Source organism: Lithobates pipiens, unplaced genomic scaffold (genome assembly GCF_037356315.1).
Source record: "Lithobates pipiens isolate NorthernLeopardFrog02 unplaced genomic scaffold, aLitPip1_a1.2 Scaffold_30, whole genome shotgun sequence".
Taxonomy (NCBI): domain Eukaryota; kingdom Metazoa; phylum Chordata; class Amphibia; order Anura; family Ranidae; genus Lithobates; species Lithobates pipiens.
In genome coordinates this window covers 34,468,173-34,493,450 of record NW_027507791.1, presented here as the reverse complement: position 1 = coordinate 34,493,450, position 25,278 = coordinate 34,468,173, and the positions used below count along the sequence as shown (strand labels likewise).

The window sequence follows — 25,278 nt, the reverse complement described above, 5'->3', positions numbered from 1 at the left end:
CACCATATAGTCTTCACAATCATGGAATATATTTACATTTTACAGAAATATTTAAATGTCCATTTGGACTACAATATACTATATGAGGTCCAGTAATATAGTTACATAGTAGGTGAGGTTGAAAAAAGACACATCAGTCCATCAAGTCCAACCTATGTGTGTGATTATATGTCAGTATTACATGGTATATCCCTGTATGTTGCGGCCATTCTGGTGCTTATCTAATAGTTTCTTAAAACTATCGATGCTCCCCGCTAAGACCACCACCTGTGGAAGGGAATTCCACATCCTTGCTGTTCTTACAGTAAAGAACCCTCTACATAGTTTAAAGTTAAACCTCTTTTATTCTTTTTTTTTTATAATTCTTTATTTTTGAGATTTTCCAAAATTTACAAACAACTATAATTCATATATAAACCATTTCACATAATAATAAATACAGCATCCTTTCTTATAAAGGTTGTCTTCCTTTACCCTCCCTCCCCCCCCCCCTTCCCACCCCCTTCCCACCCCTCTCTCACTCGATCCTGCTCCATGGGATTCCTTTTAACTAGCATTCCACCATCTTCATATAATTTTCAGTTTTACCAAATAGTACCCAGAGACGCCATTTATTCTGGTACCTTTCCTCCATATTATCCAGTTTGTACATTGACTCTTCAATAATTCGTGTCCTTTCTAATCTTTCTGCCCACTCCCTCATCGAGGGAGGGTCAGATCTTTTCCATCTTAGCGGTATCAATGATTTGGCAGCGTTTAATAAACAGGGGATCAAGGAATACCCATACTCCCTCTCTCCTTTTTCTATATCATGAAAAAAGCATACCCATGGATCCCTCCTAATCCTTTCCCCTGTTATTTCAAAAATAGTTTCTATTACTTTATCCCAAAATGTCTGTATCTTAGGACACAGCCACCATATATGAGCAAATGACCCCTCCCCCAAGCAGCCTCTCCAGCATGACCGGGGGGTCGCACTACATATTTTATTTCCTTGTTGTGGGGTTATGTACCATCTTGTTAAAAGTTTATATGACATCGCTCGTGTTTGTGAGTCTACGGCAACCGAATAGGTTCATCTAATTATCCTATTTCTATGATAATCGTTACTTAAAGACCCGATTTCACTTTCCCATTTTTCTAGATAGGGGGGGGGGGTAGTTTTGCTCTATTCTTTCTATTAGGATTTTATAAAGTTTTGAGATCCTTTTTTCAAGGCACTGACGGTTCACTAATAGCTTCTCCAATGGTCTAAATTGTTCCTTACCCCGTAATGGCTGTGGTAGAGACTGAATGAAATAATATAATTGATAATATCTCCATTTGTCTAATGGTTTGTGACCCCATTTCCCTATAATTTCCTCATATGTGCACATCCTATTACCTTCCATCACCTCCTGTAGTTTAATGTTGTCTTTCTTAACCCATCTACTATAATATAAATATTCCTCTTGACCTGGGATAAACATTTTTGTGTCCAATAGTGGCATTAATGGTGAGTTGTGCTCCCAGTTATGTCGCTTATTTATTGTGTCCCATATCTGAAGTAAATTTTTTGTCAGTGTGTTTGTGTTAAGGCCTAATTCTCTTGTGTTTTGCAGGTATCCATACTATTTCCCCTAATTCCCTTCTACTTAACTTAATTTCTAATTCAACCCAGTCCTTTCCCTTTTTATTGTGTATCCAATCCGGTATTCGTGAGATTGCTATGGCCTCATAATACTTTTGGAGATCCGGCATTGCCAGCCCTCCCCTATCTTTACTTCTTATCAGGGTATTCCGTGCCACCCTCGCCGCTTTTTTTTCCATATAAATCTATTAATCAAAATTTTTAGTTTATTTAAATAGACCTGTGGTAACACTATTGGGATCATTTGGCATGTATAGGTGAAAATTGGTAAAATAAACATTTTAACTACGTTTATTCTACCTATCCATGATAGAGCTTTATGTTGACACCTTTCCAGATGTTGTTTAATTTTATTTAGTATGGGTATATAGTTGGCCTCAAACAGATCACTCATCTCTGATGTCAACCTTATTCCCAAATAGGCCAATTCCCTCCCACACCATCTAAAGGGGAATTTAGATTGAAGGATGCTCTGCTCTGTTATTGGCAAATTTAAATTCAAAATTTCAGATTTAGATATATTAACCTTAAAGTTAGAGACCTTCCCATAATTTGATAATTCTTCCATTATTGCTGGTATGGAAAACCCGGGGTTGTATATATATACAGCAAAAGGTCGTCTGCAAACGCTGCGACCTTGAACTCCCTCTCAGCAGCCCATATCCCATGAATGTTTTGATTCATCCTAATGGCCATCAGCAGGGGTTCAAGCGACAATATAAATAATAATGGGGATAACGGGCAACCCTGTCTTGTCCCATTGAACAGCTCAAGGGGGCAGGACAGGGCCCCATTTATTCTTATTTTAGCTTTAGGGTGGGTGTATAGGGCTTCTATCCAGCCCCTCATCCGCTCCCCCAATCCATACCTTTCCAATACTTCAAACAGGAACCCCCACCCCACTCTGTCAAATGCCTTTTCCACATCTATCGACATGAGTACCGTGGGGGCACCCCGTCTTACAGCTTCTTGGCATAACATAATGGTCTTTAGTGTGTTATCCCGACCTTCTCTCCCTTCGATAAATCCAACCTGATCCTGCAGTATCCACTCTGACACATGTGGTCCTAATCTTTCAGCGATAATTTTTGCAAACAATTTAATATCTGAGTTTAGTAAGGAAATTGGCCTATAGCTTTCTACTGCCGTTGGGTCCTTTCCCTCTTTCAAGATCAGGACCACATGTGTCAAGAGTGTTTCTTCGCGAAATTTTTCGCCCTTCCCCACTGCATTAAAATAGTCGCATAATTTTGGGACTAGCTGTTTTTGGAATTGCTTGTAATATGAGATCGGGAAACCATCGGGTCCTGGGCAACCTCCCTTAGCTGTATTTTTGATCACCCTCTCAACCTCCCCCCTTGTTATTGGGGCTTCTAGTGCTTCCATTTCTAATTGCTTGGCCCTGGGGATATCTATCCGATTTAAGTAATCCTTTATTTCCTCCCCTGCTCGATTCTCTACCTTATCCTGTTGCCCGATATTATAAAGGCCCCGATAATATGTAAAAAATGTGTTCACAATATCATCTGGCATATTTTGTAAGTCCCCCTCAGCATTTCTTACTTTTGGGATGAAAGTTCTATTTTTCTTTTCCTTCACCCTCCTAGCCAACCATTTACCTGATTTATTCCCCCATTGGTACCTTTCTCTTCCCAAAATATGGTAGGCCGTTCTCCTATCCTGCTCCAAGCAATCATCTAGCTCTCGTTTTTTTGTTATTAAATCTTGGGTGTCCCGAAGCCCCCATGGTCTCCCCATCTGTTCCAATCTCTGAATTTCCTCGTATAATAGGGTTTTCTTCCTCTCCCTCTCTCTCTTTTTCCCTGCGCCAATCCCTATTAATACCCCTCTTATAACTGCCTTGTGCGCTTCCCATAATACAGGGCTAGAGGTTTCCGGTATGTCATTCAAACTAAAAAATTGTGCAATCTCATGCTCAATCCTTTCTACTGTATCTTTATCCTGTAATAGAGATTCATTCAGTCTCCAATTCATCCTCGGTCCATGGTCCCCCCCGATCTCCAGCTGGATCAACACAGGTGCATGATCTGAAACTGTTCTTATCTTTATTTCAGCCTTCTTAAGCGCCCTTAGAAATGAGTGTTCCAGAAAAATATAATCTATTCGGGAGAAAGAACCATGGACCGAGAAGAAACATGTATAATCCCTATCTTTTGGATGCAGTGTTCTCCAAGTATCATATAATTGATATGCAGTTAACGCCCTTAAAAACATTCTCTGTTTATGTTCAGATATCCTAGGCCCCGCCCCTGTAGTATCTATTTTAGGGTTCATACTCCAATTGAAATCCCCTGCCAGGATTAATTTCCCTTCTTTAAAGTCTTCTATTTTATTCAATACTTTCTTCAGGAATCTACCCGTATTCTTGTTTGGGGCATAAATATTGACAATTGTACATTTAAAATTAAACAGCCTACCTTTTAGGCACAGATAGCGACCCTCCGGATCCACTAGTCGCTCATCTAGGTTAAATCTCGTTGTTCTACTAAACCCTATCGCAACCCCTCTCGAATAGGGGGATGGGGAATCCCCATAAAACCACACCGGAAAATTGGCCGAATTCAATGTAACCCCAGAAGTGCATGTTATATGCGTCTCTTGAAGACATACTATATTTGCATCCATGTATTGCAATTCGTCATTTATCCTATATCTTTTCCTTTTTGAGTTTAAACCCCTTACATTATAAGTGATAACATTAAGGACTACCATACCTCTCTACCCGGGGTAGTTCCCCCTCTTTTTTTTTTTAAAGCGTCTAGTGGATCCAGTGGTACCTGTCCCCACTAGCCCTATGGGGGGACCGAGTGAGAGCCCCAAAAAGCCACCAAAAACCACCCCCCTCCCTCCCTCCCCCCCTCTCCCCTCCCTGCTTCCCCCTTGTCCTATAACGGAACGTCTCATGAGACTGGGTAGGACACCCCCCTTCCCGTTAAGCCTATGGCATTGGTGGGCCGATATTTGTGTTCGCCTCACCCCCATAGTGTCCCTGGGGCTCGTACCCTTATCCGCCCGAGGCTCCCCTCGCCTTCCCTCCCCCCTCCCCCCATCTCCCCTCCCCCCGCACTCCTCAGCTCTCAGCACGGCTTATTAATTCAACTCAATTCCAGTAATCTACTTTCGGCTCCAACTGTTCGTCGACCCTGCCATTTCCTCCCCTGGGTGCTATTCCCCTCACCCCCTAATACATCTTCACATCCCCATTCTATCTGTGGGGCAGGGTGTATGCCTAACTGCTCACAAAATTCTGGGAGGTCTTCAGGGAAGCGCAGAACTGCAGATTGTCCCTCTTTCTTCCCTATGAGGCATGCAGGAAATCCCCATTGATATGGGATGTCCGCCCGCTCTCAATAATTCCGTGAGTGGTTTTAAGCATCTCCTTCTTCCCAGTGTCTCACCCGCTAAGTCAGAGTAAATCTGCAGTTCCGTGCCCTCATGGACCACCCCAGACTGTATTCTCCCTCTTCTCATTACCTGCATTTTTTCTGCTACATTATGAAATCTCACTATAACGTCTCGAGGTGCTTCTGTTCTAATCCCCCGGGGTCGAGTCATTCTGTGTATTCTATCAATTTTCAATGGGACTGTAACTTCCTTGTCCAATAGAGGGTTAAAAATCTGTTGAGCTATCTCTCCAAGGGCGGAACCGCTATATGTCTCAGGGAGACCTTTTATCCGTATGTTCTTCCTCCTACTTCTATTTTCTTGGTCCTCCAACTTATATCTGATTATTCTATTTGACCTCCGGAGGGCTGTTATCTGCTCTAAGATTCCATCCATCTTACACTCTTGAGTCTCAACTCTGTTTTCTATCTCCTCCACTCTCCCCAAGACCAAACCTATATCGCTTCTTATTGTTGCGATATCCGCCCTTAGAGAGATCTCCATTCTCGAGAACATCTCAGAGAGCATCTCCCTAATTTGTGGGGATTGGGGGGTTTCTTTGTGACTATCCGAAACCATTTCTTCTGCCTCTCTGTTAACCATCTCCACCTCTCCCCGGGGATTATTCTGATCTACTTCTTCATTCTGTGGGTTTACTCCGCTTTTTTTTTTAAGCTCACTTGACTTTATGGCAGGATTTTTTACCCCCCTACCCTCTTCCCCCTTCTGTCTACTTGGGCCCGAGCGGGTTGGTTTTTCTGTTCTGGGGCCACCGGTCCCTTCATCCTCTCTTATACTGGAATTTGCAGCCAGGTATTTTTGGATTCCGACCGGGCTTGTAGCCGGGGTGATCATCTTATTTACTTTACCTGCCTTTCCCCTCATTTTGGCAGGACCAAAACCCTCCTCCCCTTATGTATCGATCACCAGGTGTTTCTCTTTACTACCTTCCCCCTCCCTTTTCCTTCCTCCCCCCTCTTCCCCCCTATCTCCACCCTAATCTAATATACCTCCCTCCCGGACCGTTGAAAATCTCCCAGGGGTCTAAAACCACCCACAATGAGGTACAATTAAATCAGAAGTATCGACAGCAGCGACTAGCTTACTTTCAAACAAACAACAACAAAAAAAAAAAAAAAAAAGAGAGAAAAGGATGGAACCTAGTTCAACTGCTTTCCACGCCACAGGTAAATCATCTATCCAAGTCCATACCGTATATCTCAACGGTTTACCTATAGCGTAGTAGACTAGACAACGAAAAGTTATTGATATTAATATTATTACAGCTGTTACACTGAGTTCGTCTTACATTGATGATAAATTATCCCACCCTAAGATCAGAAAGCAAAGAACGATATTGAATATATCCAGTCCTTTAACTGTTAAATGGAGGCAGGCAAAACAATCACGCAGCCAAGGAAGGTTTTAAGTGAGTTTTTCCTGCAAGAGAAACTCTTGCGTCAGATATCAAACATCAAGATGCATCCAATACCTATTGTTCAAAGCAGCACAAACTTCGTCCTTTGGTTATATAGATATGTATTCAATTGTTCTTTTGTATTCAAAAAGGGGGGTTTAGCAGATAAAGCAGGTTCCAGCAGCAAACAGATTATTACTTTTCATCTTCTTATCTCTTCCCCTTCTCCTCTCCAACTACACTTATAGCCTAGCTGCAGCAGGTTTGGGGTATGCAGGAGAAATACTGTCCTTCGGGGGTCCACATTCAGAAACATTCAGAAACAGGCTTCTTATTCCATAATAGGGAGGGGGGTACACACAAGTAAGCCCAAGCTATAACCAGGGGGATAGAAACCTTCCTATCTGGTATACTGTCCTTAGCCACCTCCAGCTTTGGGCTGCCCCCGTCCCCGTCTGACTGCTTGTCTTACCACTGTCCCACCATCATGGACCGACCGCCAAGCACCGCCAAGCACAGGCACAGCTCCTTGGGTCCGCAGCTCCTCTCCTGGCGCCAGGTTCCAGGTTCAGCTGTCTTCTGGTCTGGGGGTCTTCCTCACTGAGGGGTAGGCATCCGCCAGACCTTCCGCCAATTCGCAGCACCGAACAGAAGCTGGCTGTGAGCGTTTACTCAGGCCGCGCCGGCCAGCCGACTAGCGCATGTGCCAGGATCACGGGAACCGCCGCAGCTTAGTTCAAATCAGCACGGCGTTGCTGGAGCTCTCCGTGGGCCAATAGAGTTGCACATAGCCCGGCATCGAGAGCACGACGAGGGGGAGACAGAGCGAGGCTCTCAGGAGATCCGGCGTGCGGCTGCTCCTACGTCATGGCGCTCCGCCACGGATGCATGCTGATTACTGTTAATGATCTGGGATCCCTCAAACCTCTTTTATTCTAATTTTATGTTTCAATAGTTTTTATTGAGGTTTGTAGAAATACAAGAAACAAAAGAATAAAGTAAAAGAAAAACAATAACAGCACTACATTCAGTAGCTATACAGTCCACAGTAGGTGCATTAACTGACTGACGAAACTTAGGAATGGATATATTGCGAAGGCACAACAGTAGAGAAAATGAACATCAGTCTTCAGGGACTGTCCTCCTTCCAGACACCCCATTCGGGATCTCACTGTGTCCTGGACTGAGGAGCAGCCTCCGGTCATCACAGAGTTATGAGGGTAGCAGTGAAAATTTTCTCTGAGGTTATAGTTTAACGTTTCAAATCGTACAAAAATTACTTAAAAAAGAAACAGATATAACACTCCAACCGCAAAGGGTGGGGCAAACGCAACATCAGACAACAGATGTCTTAAGTGCACCTGGGTCTGGGCAAGCAATACATTTATTGAGCTACGATCGTGGTAGTGGATGACAGAAAGAAAAAAAAAGGGGGGGGTGGGGTTTGGAAGATGAGAGATTAAGATATGTAGGAGTGGGGGGGAGAGCCTGTGCTCAATCTTAATTATCAGATAAGTAAGGGTTGGGAATTATTGAACCACTCTATCCACGCTTCCCACAGTCTCGCAGTTTTGGGTAGGTGTCCCTCTGCCGTCGCATGTTGCTGAAGTCCCTGTTGGTGCATACGGGGGGATTACTTGCCTGAAAGTGCATTTCTTGCACGCAGATAACATCACATTTGGTGTGTTTGGCTAGTGTCCACAGAGAGCGCCTCTTCGCCGGATGATTAAGCCCCTTTGCGTTGATTGTAACAATCGTGATAGGCATGTGGAGTGCAGGAGTGTCAAAGAATGACAAATGTATTACCTTGTAAGACGCTAGAACAGAGGGGACCGAGACTTCAGTTAACTTTGGGAGAGGTTTCCGATATTAAGATGATTATGCCTTGCAGGTTGACAGAAAGAGGTATAGGAATCGTGCTGGAGAGCTCGTATTGGAGGCAAGGGTGGATCCGGAACAGGCACGTCTGATTAAGTAGGTTGAGGCTCCCGGGGTTCTGTATAGGGTGAAGAGACAAGTGGGGGAGGAAGAGAGAAGCGGGGAGGGGAGAAAAAAAAACACACACAATCGTATCTTGTTGATCCAAAAAGCAGAGAGGTTTATGAATGGTTGTAGCTTGCAAAACTTTATGGTACAAAACAGTATCTGCAAAAAGTGTTTCTGTCGAGGATCTACCTCAGCACCACAGCGTCTAGAAACACTGAACAGGGGTAACGAGTCTTAAGATCTGGTGTGAGCAGATGGCATCACCAAATGGCAATTGTAATGCACGGGCTCAATCCTTATAGCTAAAAGGAGGTATTTTTCTGGTTCCTGGGAGGCAGAGGTTGGGCGGAGATAGAGTCCGTATTACTTTGATCCATGAGTGTTGCATTAGGGGGAGCAGGGATAATGTCCCACCTCTGTAACAGATACAATCCTTGTTGTAGAGACGTCACTACATATTTCCTCCCTTCGCGGTGGATGGATAATTTGGCAGGTGCTATCCACTGGTACTGGAGCTAGTGATTGCATAGGGCTTTAGTGATCGTGTTGAGCTGCCTCCATCTGCTTAGAGTATGCTGTGAAAGGTCAGCATAAATTTGGAGGCGAGAGTATGGGTCTGGTAGATTTTCCATCCCCCTCACCTTGTGCATGAATTGCTCCTTAATGTGGTAAAAGTGCACTCTGAGAATGACATCTTTAGACACTGCGTCTGGCAAAAACACAGGTTTTTGTAGCCTGTGAATGCGATCAATGACAAGCTCGATATTTTTCGTGTCCGGAAGCACCGTCTTAATGAGACCTTTCGCAAAGGCAGGTATCTCAGTATTTTGGATGGATTCCGGGACCCCTCGGATTTTAAAGTTATTACGTCTAGCCCTGTCCTCTAAATCCGCCATTTTGTCCTTTATCCAAGTGATATCCTGGGTTTGTGCTTCCTGAGTATCAATAATGTCATTCACCGTACCCGTGATATCACCCACATTAACTTCCATTTGTGTGAGCCTGTCAACCATTGCTCCTATTTTACTGCCAAAACTGTGCATGAGGGAGAGCATGTCTGACTGCAGCGAGCTTCTAAGTGACATGAGCATATCCTTTAAGGTAGTGTCTATGACAGTCTGCCCAATGGTAGGAAATGCTGCCATGGCATCAGGCTGCTGGCTCTGCTGAGGGAAGGCCTGAAGCACCCCGCTGGCGTGATTTCTGCATTGGGCCGTCCCTGTGCTTTGGGCTGTGGGTGTCCCCGGGGGAGGGAGGGAAGGATCCACCCTGCTTACCAGAGAGTCTGTCACTAGGCAGGAGTCTCCCCCTCCGTCAGTGCATGCTGCGGCCTCTGCCTGTGTACTCTGCATGTCCGCGCCAGCGCCATTTTGGTTCCTACGGCTGATACATGAAGGCCGTCAGTTTTTGGGGAAGCCTACTGTCTTTTCGCTTGAGCGACATCACCTTGAGGTGGAGCGGGTGTTCCCCCAGGGTGTCAGGAGCTCGAAAGGTGGTTTGGGTTCGCTGGATGTCGCTGTAAGTGCCGTCGGTGTGAAGAGCGCTCTCCTCAAGCAGCCATCCTGGTCACATGCTGGCCACGCCCCCTTATTCTAATTTTAATGAGTGGCCACGAGTCTTATTAAACTCCCTTTTGAGAAAAAGTTTTATCTATATTGTGGGGTCATCAGTACAGTATTTATATATTGTGGGGTCACCAGTACGGTATTTGTATATTAAAATCATATCCCCTCTCAAGCGTCTCTTCTCCAGACAGAATAAGTTCAGAGCTCACAACCTTTCCTCATAACTAATATCCTCCAGACCCTTTATTAGTTTTGTTGCCCTTCTTTGTAGTCGCTCCATTTCCAGTACATCCTTCCTGAGGACTGGTGCCAAGAACTGGACAGCATACTCCAGGTGCGGCCGGACCAGAGTCTTGTAGAGCGGGAGAATTATTGTTTTATCTCTGGAGTTGATCCCCTTTTTAATCCCAATATTCAGTTTGCTTTGTTAGCAACAGCTTGGCGTTGCATGCCATTACGGAGCCTATCATCTACTAGGACCCCCAGGTCCTTTTCCATCCTAGATCAGTGGAGGCCCGTCCATGGGGGGCGCCCGGGCGCCACACCCCCCTCCCATGTAGTAAAAAAAATACAAAAAAATAAAATAAATTATTTTAAAAAATGTCCCTTTAAGATTTTTTTTTTAAATTTCCCTCCCTATGTGCACGGGCGCCGTGCAATATAGGAAGCACCACGTCTATGCAATCACAAGATCACTTCATTTGCCAAAAAAAACAGCCACAGCTTCCGGCGCGATGGACTGGCTGAGCAAGTGCATAGACTTGCACTTGAGTGAGCGGTGGGTGGTGCTTCTGACATCACTCAAGGAAGTGACATTGGCACGGCGCTTCTTTCTTCTGCCTGCCTGAGAGGATCAGGCAAGGGGCTGCCGCATGGCAGCTTACACTATCTTGATCATTTATTCCGCCCTGCCGCCGGTACCCCCTCCACATCAATGTATCTTATGGTGGTCGCATTCGGCAGCATACCCCAACCCCCCCGCCCCCTGCTAAACAAGATTTAAAGAAATAGTGTTATCAGTGACCGGCAGCATACACCCCCCCCCCCAAGAAGCTTTTAAAAAAAAGGGTTATTAATAATAACCCTTTTTTTTAAATCTTGTCGGGGGGGTGTATGCTGCCGACCACCGATAATAACCCTTATTTTAAAAATCTTGTTTAGCGGGGGCGGGGTGGGGTTATTGCTGCCGAACACCAATATTAACCTTTTTTTTAAATCTTGTTTGGGGGGACAGGTATGGGGGTTAATGTTGCCGACCACCGATAATAACCCTTTTTTTAAATCTTGTTGGGGGGTATACTGGCGACCACCGATAATAACTTATTATCGGTGTTTGGTAGCATACCCCCCCAAACAAGATTAAAAAAAAGGGTTATTATCAGTGGTCGGCAGCATTAACCCCCATACCTGCCCCCCCAAACAAAATGTACAGGTTGTAGATATGTGTGATTTGAATGTTGTAGATATGTGTAATTTATAGGCTGTAGATATGTGCGATTTACAGGTTGTAGATATGTGCTATTCACAGGTTGTAGATATGTCCAATTTACAGGTTGTAGATATGTGTGATTTACATGTTGTAGATATGTGCGATTTGCAGGTTGTAGATATTTGCAATTTACAGGTTGTAGATATGTGCGATTTACAGGTTGTAGATATGTGCGATTTGCATGTTGTAGATATGTGCAATTTACAGGTTGTAGATATGTGCGATTTACAGGTTGTAGATGTGTGCGATTTACAGGTTGTAGATATGTGCGATTTACAGGTTGTAGATGTGTGCGATTTGCATGTTGTAGATATGTGCAATTTACAGGTTTTAGATATGTGCGATTTACATAATGCGATTTACAGAATGCATATATGTGCTATTCACAGGTTGTAGATATATGTGATTTGCAGGTTGTAGATATGTGCGATTTGCATGTTGTAGATATGTGCGATTTACAGGTTGTAGATATGTGCAATTTACAGGTCGTAGATATGTGCAATTTACATGTTGTAGATATGTGCGATTTTCATGTTGTAGATATGGGCAATTTACAGGTTTTAGATATGTGCAATTTGCATGTTGTAGATATGTGCAATTTACAGAATGCGATTTACAGAATGCAGATATGTGCAATTTACAGGTTGTAGATATGTGCGATTTACTGGTTGTAGATATGTGCAATTTATAGGTTGTAGATATGTGTAATTTGCATGTTGTAGATATGTGCAATTTACAAGTTATAGATATGTGTGATTTGCATGTTGTAGATATGTGTGATTTGCATGTTGTAGATATGTGCAATTTACAGGTTTTAGATATGTGCAATTTACAGGTTGTAGATATGTGCGATTTACAGGTTGTAGATATGTGAGATTTGCATGTTGTAGATATGTGCAATTTATAGGTTGTAGATATGTGCGATTTGCATGTTGTAGATATGTGCAATTTATAGGTTGTAGATATGTGCGATTTGCATGTTGTAGATATGTGCAATTTATAGGTTGTAGATATGTGCGATTTGCATGTTGTAGATATGTGCGATTTGCATGTTGTAGATATGTGCAATTTACAGGTTTTAGATATGTGCAATTTACAGGTTGTAGATATGTGCAATTTACAGGTTGTAGATATGTGCAATTTACATAATGCGATTTACAGAATGCAGATATTTGCTATTCACAGGTTGTAGATATGTGCGTTTTGCAGGTTGTAGATATGTGCGATTTGCAGGTTGTAGATATGTGCGATTTGCATGTTGTAGATATGTGCAATTTACAGGTTGTAGATATGTGCAATTTACAGAATGCAGATGTGTGATTTACATATGGCAGATATGTGCGATTTACATGTTGCATGTTGTAGATATGTGCTATTTACAGGTTGCAGATATGTGTGATTTATAGAATGCAATTTACAGAATGCAGATATGTGCGATTTACAGAATGCACATGTGTGATTTACAGAATACAGATATGTGTGATTTACATGTTGCAGAATGCATATATGGGCAATTTACAGGTTGTAGAATGCAGATATGTGCAATTTACAGAATGCAGATATGTGCAATTTACAGGTTGCAGAACACAGATATGTGCAATTTACAGAATGCAGATATGTGCAATTTACAGGTTGCAGAATGCAGTTATGTGCGATTTACAGAATGCAGAAAAGGTGCCTGTTGTGGTTATACACAAGACAGGCATGATTCATCTGCTTTAGTAGAGCCCTGTGTATAATGTGCAGCCTGGTATATGATGTTGATTCGATAAGGGGTGTGGCTTGTGAGAAGTGGGATGGGCCAAATCGGAGGGGGCGTGGCCTTGCACCCCCCATTCTAAAACTTCACCAGCCTCCACTGTCCTAGATTCCCCCAGAGGTTCTCCCCCCAGTCTATAGATTGCATTCAGATTTTTGCCACCCAAACGCATTATTTTACATTTTTCTACATTGAACCTCATTTGCCATGTAGTTGATCACATTAATTTGTTCAGATCTTTTTGCAAGGTTTCCACATCCTGCAGAGAAATTATTGCCCTGCTTAGCTTAGTATCGTCCACAAATCCAGCGATTGAAATGTTTACCCCATACCCAATTATGAACAAAATTAATAGGAACCCTGGGTGACCCCACTACCCACCCCTGACCATTCTGAGTACTCCCCATTTATCACCACCCTCTGAACTCACCCTTGTAGCCAGTTTTCAGTCCATGTACTCACATTATGGTCCGTGCCAACGGACCTTATTTTGTACAGTAAACGTTTATGGGGAACTGTGTCAAATGCTTTTGCAAAATTCATTTACACCACGTCTACAGGCCTTCCTTTATCTAGCTGGCAACTCACCTACTCATAGAACGTTAGTAGATTGGTTTGGACAGAAAGATTCTTTATGAATCCATGCTGATTACTGCTAATGATACTGTTCTCATTACTAAAATCTTGCATATAGTGCCTTATCATCCCCTCAAAGAGTTTACATACTATTGATGTTAGGCTAACTGGTCTGCAATTCCCAGGGATGCATTTTGGGCCCTTTTTAAATATTGGTGCTACATTGGCTTTTCCCCAATCAGCTGGTACCCTTCCAGTCAGTAGACTGTCAGTAAAAATTAGAAACAATGGTCTGGCAATTACTTGACTGAGTTCCCTAAGTCCCCTCGGGTGCAAACCATCTGGTCCTGGTGATTTATTAACCTTAAGTTTCCCAAGTCTAATTTGAATTCTGTCCTCTGATAACCATGGAGGTGCTTCCTGTGATGTGTCATGAGGATAAACACTGCAGTTTTGGTTACTGAAGCCCCTCGAGTCCCTCGTGAAGACTGAGGAGAAGAATAAGTTCAATACCTTTGCCATCTCCCCATCCTTTGTAACCAGATGTCCTTCCTCATTCTTTATGGGGCCCATATGGTCTGTCCTCATTTTTTTACTGTTTACATACTTAACCACTTGCTTACTGGGCACTTAAACACCCTTCCTTCCCAAACCAATTTTCAGCTTTCGGTGCTCTCACACTTTGAATGACAATTACTCAGTCATGCAACACTGTACGCAAATTAATTTTTTGTCCTTTTTTTCCCACAAATAGAGCTTTCTTTTGGTGGTATTTGATCACCTCTGGGGTTTTTATTTTTTGCGCTATAAATGAAAAAAGACCGAAAATTTTGAAAAAAAACGCATATTTCTTTGTTTCTGTGACAGAATTATGCAAATTATTAATTTTTCTTCATAAATTTTGGCCACAATTTATACTGCTACATATCTTTGGTAAAAATAACCCAAATTAGTGGATATTATTTGGTCTTTGTGAAAGTTAGAGAGTCTACAAGCTGTGGTGCGAATCACACAAAATTGATCACATCTGATGTACTGGTGGCCTATCTCACTTCTTGTGACCCGAACAAGTCAGGAAAGTACAAATACCCCCCAACTGACCCCTTTTTAGAAAGTAGACATTCCAAGGTATTTAGTAAGAGGCATAGTGAGCTTTTTGATGTTGTCATTTTTTCCCCACAATTCTTTGCAAAATTAAGATTTTTCATTTTTTTAGGTTATTTCTCTCATGTGGCATGTGTATACCACAAATGACACCTCCCAAAAAATTCTGGTACTCCTCCTGAGTATTACAATACCACATGTGTGGGACTTTTTCACAGCCTGGCCACATAGAGAGGCCCAACATGAAGGTAACTCCATCATGTGTTCTAGGAACATAAATTACACATCTAACTTGTTGACTATTTATTACACTTTTGAAGCACCAGGACAATGACACGTGACACTGATGACAGATAGCACTGATACGTGGCAATGATGACACTTATACGTGGCACTGATGACAGATGGCACTAATATGTGGCACTGATGACAGATGGCACTGATGACATGTGGCACTTATACGTGGCACTGATGACACGTGGCACTAATACGTGGCACTGACAGATGGCACTAATACATGGCACTAATACGTGCCACAGATGACAGATGGCACTAATACATGGCACCGATGACGCATGACACTGATGACAGATGGCACTGATAAGTGGCATTGATGACACTTGACACTGACAACAGATGGCACGAGACACTGACAGGTGGCACTGATGACAAATGGCACTGATACGTGGCACTGATGACAGATGGCACTAATACGTGGCACTGATGACAGATGGCACTATGTGGCACTGATGACACGTGGCACTGATGACAGATGGCACTTATACGTGGCACTGATGACAGATGGCACTGGGGACAAATGGCACTGACAACAGATGGCACTGGGGGCAGGTGGCACTGGGGGCAGGTGGCACTGGGGGCAGGTAGCACTGGGGTGGATGGCACTGGGGGCAGGTAGCACTGGGGTGGATGGCACGGGGGCAGGTAGCACTGGGGTGGATGGCACTGGGGCGGGTGGCACTGCTGGGGGAGGATGGCACTGCTGGGGGAGGATGGCACTTTTTTTTTTTACTTTTTTTTTTTTACCTCGAGGCAGAACGGCTGCCGCTGCAGCCATTCATCTCTCCCCTCTCACACTGTCTGTGTGAGGAGGGAGAGCGGCTCTGAGAGATGATCTCATATGTTTACAGTGTCAACACACCACACAGTAGGAACACAGTCCCACATATGTCCCCAAAACACACATGTCCCCAAAACATACATGTCCCCAAATAATAAAAACACATGTCCCCAATAATAAAAACATGTCCCCCACATATGTCCCACTAAAATCACATGTCCCAATGATTATCTGCACACATATGTACGTGATCACCTGCACACATATGTACATGATCATTTGCGTACATATGTCCCTGATCACACAAACCAATTATTATGCACTTAATGGAATTTTTTTTACCAAAAACATGTAGCAGAATACATTTTGGCTTAAATTTATGACAAAATTAGATTTTATTGGATTTCTTTTCAAATAGAAAAAAGAAAATATTGTTTTTTTTCCAAATTTCCGCATTTTTTGCACTTATATCGCAAAAAATAAAAAACGGAGTCGTGAATAAATAACACCAAAATAAAGCTCTATTTGTGCGAACAAAATGATAACCATTTCATTTGGGTACAGTGTAGCATGACCGCGCAATTGTCATTGAAAGCGCTAGAGCGATGAAAGCTGAAAATTGGGCTGGGAAGGAAGGGGGTGAAAGTGCCCTGTATTGTAGTGGTTAAGGACGGGACTATGTTCAGGCTAGTAGCCAATAGCTTTGGTCTAGGAATTTGATCTGAGCATGCATGGCACTTTGTCCGATCGGAATTCTCTACAAATGATTGGATTAAGTCCAATCGGATCATGTTGTCGGAAAATTTTATAGCCCAGCTCTAAAACTTTGTCGGTCGGATATTCCAACGGAAACAGTCCGATGGAGCCCACACACGGTCGGAATTATCCAATAACACGGTCCGATCAGACATTTTCCGTCCGAATGTCCGACCGTGTGTACAAGGGCTAAGTGTTTTTATTCCCTTGATTGCCCAGACCATAGGGTCTGGTATGCTATAGAAATGGGAAAGTGTAGGGTTCATCCACAATGGGGCAGAGGAGGAGACTCCCTGGTAACTTGGGCACGTGAGTTTAACCACAGATTCCCAGGCTTTAATAGTGTCCCTCATTGTTAAAGTGAGCGGGAGGTCTAATTTAATTCCTCTATAAAGAGCCATTCTCAGGCTTTCATAAGACCCCAGATGGGCTGCTTCTAGAACAGTGGCTGAGTCCCCAGCATCTGCTAGCAGCCATCGATGGGCAAAAACCATCTGGCCAGTCTTATAGTATTTCTTCCAGTCAGGCAAGACCAATCCAAACCTGATCCACAGATTCTTTTATGCCTACTCTAGGGGGTTTAGGCGCCCATAGGAAGGAACTGACTATGCCATCAATCTTTTTAACCACTTAAAAACCGGCCCATAGCCAAATGACAGCTACAGGGCGGTTGCTTAACTCTGGGAGGTTGTACATTGATGTCCTCCCAGAATTCCGCTCTCGCGCGCCCCCTGGGGTGTGCACTTGAGAGCATCTGTGACCGCCGGGTCCACAGGACCCGACACATCACGGATCACAGTAAACGGCCGCTCATCACAGCCATTTACCATGTGTTTGCTCCGTCAAATGACGGAGCGATCACTTGTAAACAAACCAGCGTCATGTCATGACACCGGTTCCTCCTTCCCCTCTCTGTACCGCTCGGTACAGTGGAGGGGAGAGATCGGTGACAGCAGCGCTGTGGGCTGGATCTGTAGTGCCCACAGCGCTGCTCACCGACAATTAAACCCGTAATTCCCTGCCAATACTTTTCAATATCCAGCAATACCCTGCCAATACTCTGCAATGCCCTGCCAATACTCTGCAATACCCAGCAATGCCCTGCCAATACGCTGCAATACCCAGCAATGCCCTGCCAATACTCTGCAATACCCAGCAATACTCTGCAATACCCTGCCAATACTGGGCCATAAACTGCCATACCCTGCAATACCCAGTGATACCCTGCAATACCCAGCCATAATTTGTGATACTCTACAATACCCAGCCATACTCTGCAATACCCAGCCATAATTTGCAATGCCCAGCATTACCCGCTGATACTCTGCAATACCCAGCCATACTCGGCCATGCTCAGCCATACTCGGTGATACCCTGTAATACTCAGTGATACCCAGCCATGCTAGGCCATACTCAGCCATGCTCGGCTGTACTCGACCTTTGTGTGTGGCCAGGCTGTGGAAGTCTCACACATGTGGTATTGCCATACTCGGGAGGAGTGGGAGAATCTATTTTGGGGTGTCATTTTTATTATGTACATTCTATGTGTTAGAAATATTGTATAAATGGACAACTTTGTTTAAAAAAAAAAAACATTTTAACCACTTCCTGCCCGCCTGACCCTTTTGTGCTGCTGGATTCCAATTGGTATCTGAGATCCAATGTCGGAATGCGGTTGTGTACTCAGCAACAGAGCATCTTCCCTGCCGTAAATTGTGCAATTTTGCCTCAGCAGTAGCACAGCGGTTAGGATCATCGAAAACTTGGTTCATCGCAGTCACAAACAAATCAAAATTATCCAGGATGACATCATCTTTCTCCACATAAGGGGAGGCCCAGGCTAAGGCTTCCTCAGTCAGGAGGTTGATAATAAACAGCACCTTTTTCCTGTCAGAAGTGAATGCAGCAGGTTGCATCTGAAAGTATATACGACATTGATTAAGGTACCCTCTGTAATGGCGGCGGTCTCCGCTAAAGTTGAGTGGTAGGGGCATTCGTGCATTAGTATCTATGGCAGCAGTATCTCGGGCATGAAAATCCTGCAATTGTTTGTGTAGATCAAGGATTTCCTCTTGTAGACCTTTCACTTCAATTTGTAACTCAGAAATTTTTTCCTGGTAGTTAACACCAAATGTCTGCAACTCAGTGATTTGAACCCTGAGAGGAGCCACGGCAGCTGCTACAACGGCCTCCATGTTTTTGGCCAGAATATTCTGTCACAGTCTGGAGTCAGGCTCAGAGGCTAGTAGCTATAGCAGCAGAGCAGGTATTCACACAGGTCACCCTGGCTGATGACACGGGTTCACCTGAGGTGCGGGGTCTAAGCACTAACCGGTATTCACCAGAGCTCCTGAAGGTGGAGATGGGCTTTTCTGCGTGTTAGTGCCAGGTCGTGGTCCTCAGGATAGCCCCACCAGGAGGTGAGCAAGCCGGGGTCTGGTAGCAGATATAGCAGGTAGGGATCAAGCAGAAGCGTAGTTGAGAAACAAGCCAAAAGTCGGTAACAAATAGTTGCAGGTTGGAATTCAGCAGAAGCGTAGTCCAGGAGCAAGCGGAATGTCAGTAACGAATGGTAGGAGGATACAGTCGGCAGCAGGAGAGACCGGAGCAAGATATTGGCTGGTGAAGGCACAGTATTCTGGCAATCAGGAAGTTCAGAGACATGGCTTAAATCAGGAAGTTCATGGGAAGAGCAAAGGGTTCAAGGTTCAAGGCAAACAAGATTCAAGACAAGACAAGATCATTCAGGAATTGTCCAAGGAGCTGTCCAGCATTCCAGGTGGCTCAGCAAGCAGAGTCACTGCCTGACACACCAGAGGTCCCAGGTTCAAGCCCAGGTCCTAACAATCAGTTTGAAAGCAGCACAGTAACCACTCCACTGCAAAACAGATATATCCATATATACTGTGAATTTAGTAGTAAACTTACCTTTAATAACAGTCTTCCATTTTGGTATTGCTGGCTGTTGATGTCCTAGGCAGAGTGCATTTGGTATCACTCCGCCTAGGACAGGAGTAGGCATCATACAGGAAGCATTGGCTTATGTGGCTCTGCTCCACAGCCACTTGCTTTCACTACCAGTGGCTTCATTCACAAAATGGCTGCTCTGGGTTGGCTGGTCGGGAACCCATGATCTGGGCTTGCCAACCTGCCATCTTAGAGCAGGAGGTTAAGGGCCACATCAGCACCCCTGTGCAAGGGAGTGCTAAAATCACTTCTGGCAGCATAATTGTTACCTGCCAATGCCCCCCCCCCACCCACACCCAATCACCATATCCCACTTCTCTGCAATACTCCTGTTACATACCTCAGGGCAGGGGCTGTAGCGTGGATGGTGTCCCTCCTCCTCCTCGGTTCCTCCTCCCATCCTGTATACATGTCAGAGCTGAGGAAGAAGTGGAAGTGAGTGTAGCCGACGGGCACCGAACTGTGTGTGGGATTATTATTATTATACAGGTTTTATATAGTGCCAACAGTTTGCTCAGCTGACAAGGGAGCTAGAGAGCAGGAGGTCTTGGGAGGACCGAAGAGAGAGCCTTGGTTGGTATTTTGGGACTAGGTTAGTGATGTAACTAGGGGCAGAGTTATGGATGGCTTTGTAAATTATTGTTAGTACTTTGAATTTTATTCATTGGGTGAGTGGAAGCCAGTGCAGGGACTGGCAGAGAGGGGTAGAGGACACTGAATGGCTGGTAAGGTGGATGAGTCTGGCAGCGGCATTCATTATGGACTGAAGGGGGATAGTCTATGTAAAGGTAATCCAAGGAGGAGGGAGTTGCAGTAGTCGAGGCGAGAGATGACCAGGGAGTGAATTAGAAGCTTGGTGGTGTCATTAGTTTGTATGTGGGTCTGAAAGGACAATTCGAAGTCTAAGGTTACCCCTAGCACCCTGGCATGTGGGGAAGGACTGATGTGCCATTGATCTTGACAGAGAAGTCAGGCGAAGGGGCACGTGGGGGAGGAAATATTAAGAGCTCGGTTTTAGATAGACTAAGTTTGAGGAAGTGGTTTGATATCCAGGCTGATACGTCTGTTAGTAGATCAGTGATGCGTGAGTAGATTGATGAGGTGAGCTGAGGGGCAGAGAGATAGATTTGGGTGTCATCAGCATATAAATGGTAGTGAAAGCCATGGGAGGCTATCAGCTGACCCAGGGAGGACGTGTAGATCGAGAATAGTAGAGGTCCAAGGAAAGAAACTTGGGGGACCCCAACAGAAAGGGGAGTTGGAGAAGAGGAGGTGGAGTTGTAAGTGACACTGAAAGTGCGATGAGATAGATAAGATTCAAACCAACGGAGAGTGCAGCCATGGAGACCAAGCAAATTGAGTTTTTTGAGGAGAAGGGGGTGGTCAACTGTATCAAAGGCAGCAGAAAGGTCCAAGAGTAAGAGTATGGAATAATGACCATTGGTTTTGGCTGTTAGTAAATCGTTAGTGAGTTTTAGGAGGGCAGTTTCTGTGGAGTGCTATGGGTGAAATCTAGACTGAAGAGGATCAAGGAGGTTATTTTCAATGAGGTCGTTGCTCAGTCAGTTGTAGACTAAACGTTCAAGGAGTTTGGAGGCAAAAGGGAGTAAAGAGATGGGTCTTAAGTTGTTAAGATTGGTGGGGTCTGAGGCCTTTTTTGGTATGGGAGTGACTAGAGCATGTTTTAGAGGGTTGGGGAAGATGCCAGTAGAGAGAGAGAGAGGTTGAAGATATGAATTAAGGAGTGTAGGATTAAGTCAGATGGTGACCGTAGTATTTGAGAAGGAACGGGGTCTAGTGGGCAGGAGGTTAGGGGGGCATTAGAAAAAAGTTTAGTGACTTCCTCTATAGTAGCTGGGTCAAAAGAGGAAAGTATTGATTGTACAGGAGGACAAGGAGTGTAAGGTGAGGGAGATGTCTGTAGAGCGGAGATCTCGAGACAAATCGTCTCAATCTTATTTTTGAAGTGATAAGCAATCTCCTGGGCAGTGAGTAAGTTAGTGGGTGGGGGTAATGGAGGACGAAGTAGAGTGGTAAAGGTAGAAAAGAGTTGACAGGGACTGCGTGAGAGTATGTTAATGAGAGTGATAAAGTAGGTCTGTTTGGCAGCGTGCAAGCAGGAATGGTATTTTTGGAGGGCAGATTTCTATTGGCTGAAATCTTGCTGTGACTTAGTTTTACGCCACAGACGCTCAAGAGCACAGCTACTTTTTTGAGGCTTCTGGTATTGTCTGTCTGCCAGGGTTGTAGCGGTCAGGGCCTGATTCTGTGCGTAGTGAGGGGGCGAAGGTATCCAGGGTGGATGACAGTGAACTGTTGTAGACAGAAGTAGCCAAGTTGGGGCAGGACAAGGATTCGATTTTGTCGTAGAGACAATCTGTAGCAGAGAAAAGAAGAGAAGGGTTAAGATGGCAAAGGTTTCTACGGGGAATAGTTTGGTAGTTGTAAGGCAAGGAGGAGGCAGACTTGGAGAGAGTGAAACTAATAAGGTGGCGATCAGATAGAGGCAAAGGAATATTGGAGAGGGTGTGCGGAGTGCATAGGTAGGAGAAGATGTCCATTGTTTTAGATCAAAAGAGGAGGTTAGGCTCAGCAGCTTAGAAGTAGCAGGAGTGTTAAGACTAACAGGGATGTTGAAGTCACCAAGAATGATTGTTGGAATTTCAGAGGAGAGAAAGTAGGGTAGCCAGGCGGAGAAGTCGTCAAGGAAGTTTGATACCGGTCCAGGGGGCGATAGATTACAGCAATTCTCAATGAAAGTGGAGAAAATTAACGAATACAGTGAGCTTCAAATGAAGAGAGGGACAGAGAGGGGGTGGATGAAGAACCTGAAAAGTGCTTTGAAGGGATAGGAGGATTCCAACACCACCTCCTTTCCATCCACTAGACCTGGGAGAGTGAGTCCACAGGAGGCCACCATAGGAGAGAGAAGCAGGAGAAGTTCATTCTGTTAGCTATGTGTTCCTCCTATGCAATACTGACTAATTAATTGGCAATACCCCCACCCAAATTCAGTATAAATTCAGGCCTTACCTAAGGGATACCCAGGCAGGGGTTTGCACAGGCAGGGATTGCATTGGCAACTATCATCTTGGTTAAAGTATTCATATTGGATTAAGTATCGCACTTCCGCTCAGCACTTCAGCGAATGCACAAAGCGAAAATACACAACAGACTTCTGCAGAACACTAAACAGACTACAGGTGACCTGATTCTCCAAACTTTTTCTTCTCTCATTCATGCTTCATCTCAATCTCACCACTCTGTATCATGCACTCTCTACTTTTCCTTCTCACAATTGCATCCTCTGTGCTTAAATTCTCACTCCTTCACCTGCCTTCTCCCCCCACAGCTGATATATATCACCCTCACTCCTGTCTTCACCTTATTATTGCACTCATCAGCTCCTGCTAATTCTAAATCCATATAACAATAAAGCCTGCAGGCCACTGGAATGTGTTCCCTTACATAAGTCACACTCCCATATCACCTCTCTCACCCGTCTTCTTCTCCTAACTTCTGGAGATATTTCCCTAAATCCTGGACCACAATCATTTACCTTCAGCCAACATACCCGGCACAACCCATCCTCTGCTAGCAGCAACAATCCACACAATCTCATTTCTATTCCTCTTAAGCCTAGAGCTAGCCTCCCCTTCTCATGTGCCCTTTGGAATGCCCGTTCTGTAACAAACTCATCACTGTGCATGACCTATTTATCACTAACTCCCTGAACCTAATTGCAATTACTGAGCATATAACCAAAATACGGGTCCCTATAGAGTGATGACCCAAAGAAAAGTGAGACTCACTGAGGAACAGAACACCAAAATCACAAAAAATATAACATTTATTGAAAATTATTTAGAAAAGTTAATATTGTATAGTATACAGATTACACCTATAAAACACACTTAGAAATATATTCAAACAGGTCACCATTAACATAATCCTAATATGTCTGCTGTAATTTAATTAAAACACAGTGTATAATCCCAGCAGGCACAGACAGAGAGGAAACATATACACAAAAAACAGTGCTTACATAAAACATACAACAAAAACATATACATCCTGATGCCAGTGGGATTTGAAACTGGTCCACTTAGGGTGCTACAAATGAGCAACCACTGTGTGCTAATTAGCAATATAGAGCCGGTATCAAGTCCCCCCGGTGGCTCGAGCCAAATAAAGAATGGGGATAGCCAGGAAGACAGCCTAATGCCCCGTACACACGAGCGGACTGAACTCCGAAGGAGTTTCCAACGGAGTTCGGCCGGAGTTCCGACAGAGTTCCGTGGAAACGGACTTGCCTACACACGATCACAACAAAGTGATGGGGAGGAGTTCATGGACGAAGAATTGGTTACTCCAGCGTGACCAGTTCTCTCACATGCCTTTGCTTCGTGAGATCCGGGAGAATAATCCTGATGATTTCAGGAATTATCTCCGGATGACGGACCCCATTTTTCACCGTCTGCTGGCTTTGCTCACCCCTTATATCACCAGGCAGGATACCTGCATGCGGCAAGCCATCACTCCGGAGCAGAGGCTCATCACCACGTTGCGCTACCTGGCGACAGGGAGAAGCCTTCAGGACCTCAAGTTCTCTACAGGCATCTCCCCCCAGGCTCTGGGGATCATTATTCCAGAGACCTGTTCTGCCATCATACAGGTCCTGCAGGAGGACTATATTAAGCTAAGATTTATCATTTAACATCACATTTTATTGTCTTTAATGTTTGCTAATGTCTTGTATTTCTTTCCTCAATCTCTAATTACCATGATTGCAATATGCTGTGAATGTCCCCTTTGTCCTCATGCATGCTGTAATCTTTTAATGCTCCTTTTTTTGTCTTTCATGCATATTTGCCTTCATTAAACCTCACCAACATGCTATGGTAGGCCCATATCCACCTAGTCTAGTCACTTAAAATGTCTTTTGTCAGCTCCATTGTATTGCTTTATCCTAAAACCAAACATTTAATATTATCCCAAATAGTCTGTGTGTCCTTAAATTAATGTTGAATTATATATTGCATTTTTAACCCACTTCAACCCTGGAATGATTTTCCCCCTTCCTGACCATCAGCACTTTTTGTGATTTGGCAGTGCGTTGCTTGAATTGACAACTGTGCTCTAGTAAATTATCTTCATTTTATTAGCACAAATAGAGTTTTTATTTGGTTGTCTTTGATCACCTCTGCTTTTTTTGTTTTTGCGATTAACCAACAAAACCAAACCGCATTTTTACAAATATGCATTATTTTTCACTTTTCGCTATAAGAAATATAGCCCCAAAAATGTATTAACCAGATTTTTTTGTACATAATTTTATGCTGATACGTATTCTTAAACAAATGTGTTCAAATGAATCGCAATAAGCGTTTATTGATTGGTTTGTGATTGGTTTGTGCAAAAGTTCTAGCGTATCCAAAATATGGTCTATTTTGATGGCATTTTTTAAATCTTGCAATTTTTGGAAATAGTAATTGCGGTGCTAACCGATTTCTTTTTTTATTGTGACTGCCACATTATGGCAGACA

General features: G+C 44.0%; 1 protein-coding gene across 1 annotated transcript in view; it reads left to right on the top strand.

The window, feature by feature from the left end:
- The window catches only part of LOC143942156 (uncharacterized), a 1,285,630-nt gene that overhangs the window by 120,960 nt on the left and 1,139,392 nt on the right, over nucleotides 1–25,278 (top strand). The gene's annotated exons all lie outside the window — the stretch shown is intronic.